This window comes from Muntiacus reevesi, chromosome 13 (assembly GCF_963930625.1).
Source record: "Muntiacus reevesi chromosome 13, mMunRee1.1, whole genome shotgun sequence".
NCBI classification, from domain to species: Eukaryota; Metazoa; Chordata; class Mammalia; order Artiodactyla; family Cervidae; genus Muntiacus; species Muntiacus reevesi.
In genome coordinates, this window is record NC_089261.1 from 33,329,597 (window position 1) to 33,338,261 (window position 8,665).

Consider the following 8,665-nt stretch of genomic DNA (forward strand, 5'->3'; position numbering starts at 1 on the left):
TTTTCAAATTTTGTCCAACATTTTACTTCTTTGGGGGTTGCATGGTTAATCTGAAATGTCTTGCTTACTGATACTGGATATGATAGCCTTGCTATATTTTATAAAACTTAGAATTTTAATGGCTGACCTGATGACACTAATGCCCTAATAGTTGTCCTAATGATACTAGGAGGTCGAGAATCCAATCATATGCTATAAAAAGCTACATGGAACCTTTATTCTTTTGCAGTGGCTAAAAAGCATTCAGAAGTATTTTTAAAGGTACATATATGAAGAAATCTTAGCTTCAAGCTCTGTTTTATTTATGAATAAAGTTTTATATTTTATGAATATTCTATGGTTGGGTAATATAGTTTTTTTCTTTTTTTAGCTATAATTAATAAATGATTGCTTTTTGCTCTAAGAGCTATTATTAAATCACTGGTCTTCATTGCTATTGGTGGTGTCATAACAGAAAAGATACTGTATTTTTATGTAATATATCTGGCTATAACATTTGCCCTTTATGAATATTCAACTGAATCTTCTAGTTAAGTTGTTAATTATTGTCCTCAGAGACCTATTGAATTCAGTGGTACCTGTGTAATGAGATCTTTAAAGTATTCTAGTGATGAGATCTCCTGAAAAATTCCTGAACTAATCTTATTTCCAGCCAGTAATAGTTTCCTCCTAAAGAAGTCATTTATTTTAGAACACTATAAAGCAAAATCTTTAAAAGTTATAAAGGTTTTGCATAAAGGATACTATTTATCTTTGATTTAACAAATATTTAATTGTTATGAAAATGCTAGGTACTGGAAATTTTCAGTAAAACAAATCTTGCCTCAACTTATATATTATATATATATACATATATACATGTGTATATATATTCGTGTGTGTTTATTTGGCTTAGAGTCTATTATAATTTCACTAGTCTCTAGTAAAAATTTATCAATTTTTGTCAAGTCTAATTAACTCAGGATTCAGAATTTCTCATAAAACTCTAATATATTCCTTCTTGGACTTAAATAGTATCTAAGAGCTTAATATCTTTATGAGAATTAATTATCTTTATTACTGAAGAATGGAACTGCTTAAACTTGGTATGAAGTTCCCGGTTTCAGGTTCTGTAATTCATGACATTGTAATAGTTAGATTCTTGCTTTTTATTATCTTAAGTTGAGGCTGTTCTTATCTTTGTGTAGCTACAAGGGAATGAGTCTTTGTCAGTTCTTGTGGACCTAGGGAGTATAGGAGGCAAGAAGCAGATGTATTTTAAGAGACAGAATGAAGCAGTGGAAATAGCAAAGGTGTGGAATCAGGCAAGGACTGAAATTCTTGCAGTGCCACTGATTGAATGAATTTCAACAAATCATTTAATCTCTTGAGCCTCAATTTATCTGTCTATAAATTAAGAATTACAATGCTACCTTGGTGGGTTTGAGAGTACCAAACAATATAATGTATATGAGTATGTTGCTCATGGTAACAGTTATAAATATCATAACCACCACCACCTCCTTCACTCTGCCCCCTAGCCCCAAGGTGGTGCCAAATCATGAGTTCCAAACCAAACATGGAGAAATGTTTTTTCCTTTCTCTCATTCTGAAACCTCTTTTCTGGGCTTTCAGTTAAAGTACCTGATGAAAGTGTTTGTTGCACTGTCTGCCAAGAAGATCATTAAAGGTATCTAGTTGGAAATTAAATGACAAACTTGCTTCACTCTGGGATATGAAACTTGTGGATAGGAGGTCAAATTTCTCTTGTTAGGAAAAGAATAGTAATAGCTCTTGGCTGTTTAAGTTGAGATAATATGTTTTCTCTGATAGTTAATCTGATAATAAAATGTTGTAGCTAGTTCTTATGAGTCAGGTAAAATTTGCAGACTAAGAAAAGCTCTGTTTGGTGCTAACAGTTCATGGTTGAATAACTTTATACTGATGTAGCAAGAGCTAATTCATCAGAATTCAACTAAACAAATAGGCAGTCTGTGAATTTGAGATGAATTTGATGTAACTGGTGATTTTACATTTAAATATATTATACAGTGGAAAAGAAATTGCTACTATATCATATTTTGCTTTCGAAAAACTGAGTTTGAACAAGCTGGTCTCAACTTGAGTCTTGAATTTCATGCTGGTTTATCTAATTTCAAGAAAAATTACTGACTCAAGTTCATTGGAGGAAATTATTTTCCACACCATGAGCTCTTTTTCAGACTATTGTTCAAATGAACTACAACAAGGTAAATGTTTTTTAAGAGAACAGAATAGAGCACTGGAGAGAAAATTAGTAACTTTTCTAATGTCTATAAATGAAAATATATCTTTTAATTATGAATTTAACTTTAAGAATAATTGATCACATTTATAAATAATAGTCTAACAAAAGAGTTCAACTTAGTTTTTAAGAGTTGAATGATAACATTAAAAAGCCAATTTTGACAAATGTTTGGCATAAACATTGGCATGAAATTCTTGCTATTTTTTCAGCTTTTGGTCTGATTCTGCTGGTAATCTTTCTCATGACTAAGCAAGTTACTTGAATAGAATCTTTCTATTACATACTCTCATGTTTAAAATCAGCATATGCCATATAAATAAAGGATTTTTACATCTGATAGCTATGGGTTTGAATTTATTTAAGTCCATTATTTACTAGTTGTGTTATTTTAAATTTATTTTTAAGAGTTTGACCACTGTTATTTCAGGTACATTTATGTAGCAGAGTAATATGTTTAAATATTTTACATAGATATAAATGTAAACATATGAAGAACATTGACATATATATGGTAATTCTATACATGTAGTTTTTGTTTTTTGTATTCTGCTTTTTTTGTATAACAACATTTGTAAACATGTCTTTCACTAGATATTTTTGTATTACATCATTTTTAATTGCTAAATTATGTTTTAACACTGTATGGACACACCATAATTTACTAGATTGATTCCTTGTTTTTGGACATATAGGTAATTTCTTACTTTTTTCTCCCCCCTCAGCTTTATTGAGACATAATTGACATAGCAATATAAAATTTATAAGTTTAAGGTGTACATTAGTTGTTTTGATATAACTGTATATTGCAAAACAATTACTAACGTAAGGTTAGTTAATCCACTGCCTCACATAAATATATTTTGTTGGTGGTGATAAAAACTTTAAATCTTTTCTGTTAGTATTTTCAAATATACAATAACATATTGTTAACTGTGGTTACCATGCTCTATATTACTTATTCATCCCCAGGACTTATTCATCTTATAACTGGAAGTTTGTACCTTTTAACTCCCTTCTCCTATTTCTCACACCCCCACACCTGGCAACCACAAATTTGTCCTCTAGTTTTTTAGATTCCACATGTGAGATCATATAGTATTTCTATTTCACCGTCTGACTTAGTCCACTTAGCATAATGCCTTTAGGCTTCACGTAAGTCTTTGCAAATGACAGGATTTCCTTCTTTTTTAAAAGGTTGAATAGTATTCAGTTGTATGTATGTACCACAACTTTGTCCATTCATCCATCAGTGAACTCTTAGGTTCATTCTAGTCTTGGCTATTGTAAATCATTGTTGGCTCTAGGTGAGTGATCACACCATTGTAATTATCTGGGTGGTGAACATTTTTTTGTACAGTTCTTCTGTGTATTCTTGCCATCTCTTCTTAATATCTTCTGCTTCTGTTAGGTCTATACCATTTCTGTCCTTTATTTAGCCTATCTTTGCATGAAATGATCCCTTGGTATCTCTAATTTTCTTGAAGAGATCTCTAGTCTTTCCCATGCTATTGTTTTCCTCTATTTCTTGGCACTGATCACTGAGGAAGCCTTTCTTATCTCTCCTTGCTTTTCTTTGGAACTCTGTTTTCAAACGGGTATATCTTTCCTTTTCTCCTTTGCTTTTTGCTTCTCTTCTTTTCACAGTTATTTGTAAGCCCTCCCCAGACAGCCATTTTGCTTTTTTGCATTTCTTTTTCTTGTGGATGGTCTTGATCCCTGTCTCCTGTACAATGTCATGAATCTCTGTTCATAGTTCATCAGGCATTCGGTCTATCAGATCTAGTCCCTTAAATCTGTCATTTCCACTGTATAGTTGTAAGGGATTTGATTTAGGTCATACCTGAATGGCCTAGTGGTTTTCTGTACTTTCTTCAATTTAAGTCTGAATTTGGCAATAAGGTGTTCATGATCTGAGCCAGTCAGCTCCCTGTCTTGTTCTTCTGTGCAAGAATACACAGAAGAACTGCACAAAAAAGATCTTCATGACCCAGATAATCACGATGGAGTGATCACTACCTAGAGCCAGACATCCTGGAATGTGAAGTCAAGTAGGCCTTAGGAAGCATCACTACGAACAAAGTTAGTAGAGGTGATGGAATTCCAGTCGAGTTATTTCAAATCCTGAAAGATGATGCTGTGAAAGTGTTGCACTCAATATGCCAGCAAATTTGGAAAACTCAGCAGTGGCCACAGGACTGGAAAAGGTCAGTTTTCATTCCAATCCCAAAGGAAGACAATGCCAAAGAATGTTCAAACTACTGCACAATTGCATGCATCTCACATGCTAGTAAATTAATGCTCAAAATTCTCCTAGCCAGGCTTCAGCAATACGTGAACTGTGAACGTCCAGATGTTCAAGCTGGTTTTAGAAAAGGCAGAGGAACCAGAGATCTAATTGCCAACATCTACTGTATCATTGAAAAGAAAAGAGAGTTCAAGAAAAACATCCATTTCTGCTTTATTGACTATGCCAAAGCCTTTGACTGTGTGGATCACAAACTGTGGAAAATGCTGAAAGAGATGGGAATACCAGACCACCTGACCTGCCTCTTGAGAAACCTGTATTCAAGTCAGTAAGCAACAGTTAGAACTGGACATGGAACAACAGACTGGTTCCAAATAGGAAAAGGAGTTCGTCAAGGCTGTATATTGTCACCCTGCTTATTTAACCTATATGCAGAGTACATCATGAGAAATGCTGGTCTGGAAGAAGCACAAGCTGGAATCAATATTGCTGGGTAAAATATCAATAACCTCAGATATGCAGATGACACCACCTTTATGGCAGAAAGTGAAGAAGAACCAAAGAAACTCTTGATAAAAGCGAGGGAGGAGAGTGAAAAAGTTGGGTTAAAGCTCAACATTCAGAAAACTAAAATTATGGCATCCAGTCCCATCACTTCATGGCAAATAGATGGAGAAACAGTGGAAACAGTGGTTGACTTTATTTTGGGGGGGCTCCAAAATCACTGCAGATGGTGATTGCAGCCATGAAATTAAAAGATGCTTACTCCTTGGTAGGAAAGTTATGACCAACCCAGATAGCATATTAAAAAGCAGAGACATTCCCAAAACTGGACCTTTGCCAACAAAGGTCCGTCTAGTCAAGGCTATGGTTTTTCCAGTGGTCATGTATGGGTGTGAGAGTTGGCCTATAAAGAAAGCTGAGTGCCAAAGAATTGATGCTTTTGAACTGTGGTATTGGAGAAGACTCTTGAGAGTCCCTTGGACTGCAAGGAGATCCAACCAGTCCATCCTCAAGGAGATCAGTCCTGGGTGTTCATTGGAAGGACTGATGCTGAAGCTGAAAGTCCAATACTTTGGCCACCTGATATGAAGAACTGACTCATTTGAAAAGACCCTGATGCTGGGAAAGATTGAAGGCAGGAGAAGAAGGGCATGGTAGAGGATGAGGTGGTTGGATGGCATCACTGACTCAATGGATATGAGTTTGATTAAACTCCGGGAGCTGGTGATGGACAGGGAGGCCTTGTGTGCTGAAGTCCATGGGGTCGCAAAGAGTTGGACACGACTGAGTGACTGAAGTGAACTGATTGTAAATCATGTTGCAGTGAACACAGGAGTACAATATCTTTTTGAGATAGTGATTCTGTCTCCTTTTGATTTTTATCAAGGAATATATATGATTGCTACATCATATGGTAGTTCTATTTTTAATTTTTTTGAGGAATGTACATACTGTTTTCCATAGTGTCTTCACTAATTTACATTCTCATCATCAGTACATGAACGTTCCGCTTTCTCCACATCCTAGCAAACACTTGTCATTTGTTCTCTTTTTGAAATAGTTATTCCAAAATGTGTGAAGTGAAACCTTCTGGTTTTGATTTGCATTTCCCTGAGAATAGTGATGTTAAACACCTCTTTATCTACCTGTTGGTCACTTGTATATCATCTTTAGAAAAATGTCTGTTTATTGAAAGCCTCAATAATGTTAAAAGATTGAAAAAACACTAAGATGACTGCAGAGAAAAAAATATTTAAATAAGAAATTAATGATCAAAAATACTTTAAAAATCCATGTATTTGGAAATTAAATGTCCACTTTTAAATGATGAGTGGGTATATCTAAGAAGCTATAGCAAGGAAAATTAGAAAATATCTGTAAGAGAATAAAAATGAAAAGAGTATTTACCAGAAAATTTTGCATGCAGCTGATGCTGCTCAGTGTAACTAAATATAACGTGGAACCTTGATTAAGGTCTGAAAACAAATACTGGTCACTAGCATGAAAGTCTGTGAAATTCTAACAAAGTCTCTACTTTAGTTAATAATACTGTATCACAGGTTAATTTCTTGTGTGTGTTTTTTTGTCGTTGTTGTTACAACATTGTATTTCTTTATATTCTCAGAATTGGATTTGAAGTTTCAAACTTCAATGGCTAAGTCAAAAATCTCTTTTGGTAATGTCACATTACACTCCAAAATATGTGGGTTATTTTCAAATATGTTTTGATACTGATTTCTCACATAATTCCACAGTGATAATAGACTCTGTATGATTTTAGTACCATGAAATTTTTGCATTTTGTTTTATGTCTTTGGATATGTTTCAGTGTCTTCTGGTTTATAACCCGTGGGAACGTGAATAGAATTTGTTTACTACTATAGTGTTAAATTGTATAAATCTTAATTATGTTGCACTGCCCCATACTGCTTTTCAGGTGTAACTATATCCTTCTACTTTTCTGTCTATTCATTCTATTAATTTTTGAGAGTTTAATATTGAAACTCCAACTTTAAAATCTTAAATCATCTTAAAAATTGTTATACTAGAATTATATGTAACTTTGCTCTGTATTTTTCAAGTCTTCTATAAATGTATTATCATACTTTCATAATTTAAAGAATAGAAAAGAGAAACAGAAACCACTTGTGTGCTCATTCAGTTGTGTCCAACTCTTTGTACCCCTATGGAATGTAACCCACCAGGCTCCTCTGTTCATGGAATTTCCCAGGCAGTAATACTGGAGTGGGTTGCCATTTCCTACTCCAGGGGATCTTTTTGACCTGGGGATCAAATTCGAGTCTCTTGCATCTCCTGCATTGGGAAGTGGATTCCTTACCATTGAGCCACCTGGGAAGCCCTCATAATTTAAAAATGAAAAAAAAGAAAGAAAAAAAGAAAAATGTTTATTCAGATTCTTTGACCATTTTTAAATTGGATTATTTATTATTTGCTATTGAGTTGTATAAATTCCTTGCATATTTTGGACATTATTCCCTTATCAGGTGTGTGCTTTGCAAGTACTCTCTCCACTTGTGTAAGTTACCTTTTCATTTGGTTTATATTTCTTTTGACATGCAAAACTTTTTAGTTTTGATTATTATAGCTTTGAAATATAGTTTGAAATCAGGAAGTGTGATGGATCCTGTTTTGTTACTTTTGGTACCAGAATGTGTGTGTGTGTTTGTCACTCAGTCATGTCCAACTCTTTGCAATCCCATGAATTGTATCCCACCAGGCTCATCTGTCCATGGGATTTTCCAGGCAAGAATACTGGAGTGGGTTGCCATTTCCTTATCTAGGGGATCTTCCTGACCCAGGGATTGAACCTGGGTCTTCCGCATTTCAGGCAGATTCTTTACCATCTGTGTCACCAGGGAAATCCTTCTGATACCAGGGGATATGATAACTGATTCAAGATATCACATTAGGGACTTCTTTGGCAGTCCAGTGTTAAGACTCTGAGTTTCCAGCACAGGGGACACCGATTTGATCTCTCATTAGGGAACTACTATCCTGTATACCTCTTGGTGCCTTCAAAAATAAAAAATAAAAAAATATTTTTAAAAGATAATTGGCAAAATAATTGAAATCCAAAAAACAAAAAGAAGAAATCACTGCAGACAGGGCAGTTATAATTGGGGTCCCCACATATTTAAGATTATGATCATACACTGTCATTCTCCAGTATCCTAAACAACCCTGAGGAATGACCAGATGTGTGATTATATTTTGATTTATGGCCAGTTATCCAGTTGGGCAGTCAAGAATTTTAAAGGGACATGATTGGAAAATTGGTGACAATGAGATTTAGGGAAGAGGTATGTAGATAGTCCTCCATGAACGGGTAACAAATGTGAAGATATTAGTGTTCCATGTGAGTGCTCACCAAACGGTGACCTTAGTAGAGGATGTTTTAAAATAATAAAGTGGATAGATGATCCATTCTATGGATACCTATCAGCCTTGTTCCCCATTCATCCTTGTTGTCACCCAATGGGCTCATGACCAAAGTGATCATGGTATCAGGGATGGAGGTGATGTTTGGGTTCCAGCACACAGATGTCTTCTCAGGAAGGTCTGCCTGGTTCCAGGCACTGCTGAGAACACATACAGCAGAGACCAACACTGAATCCCCAATAAGGCATCAT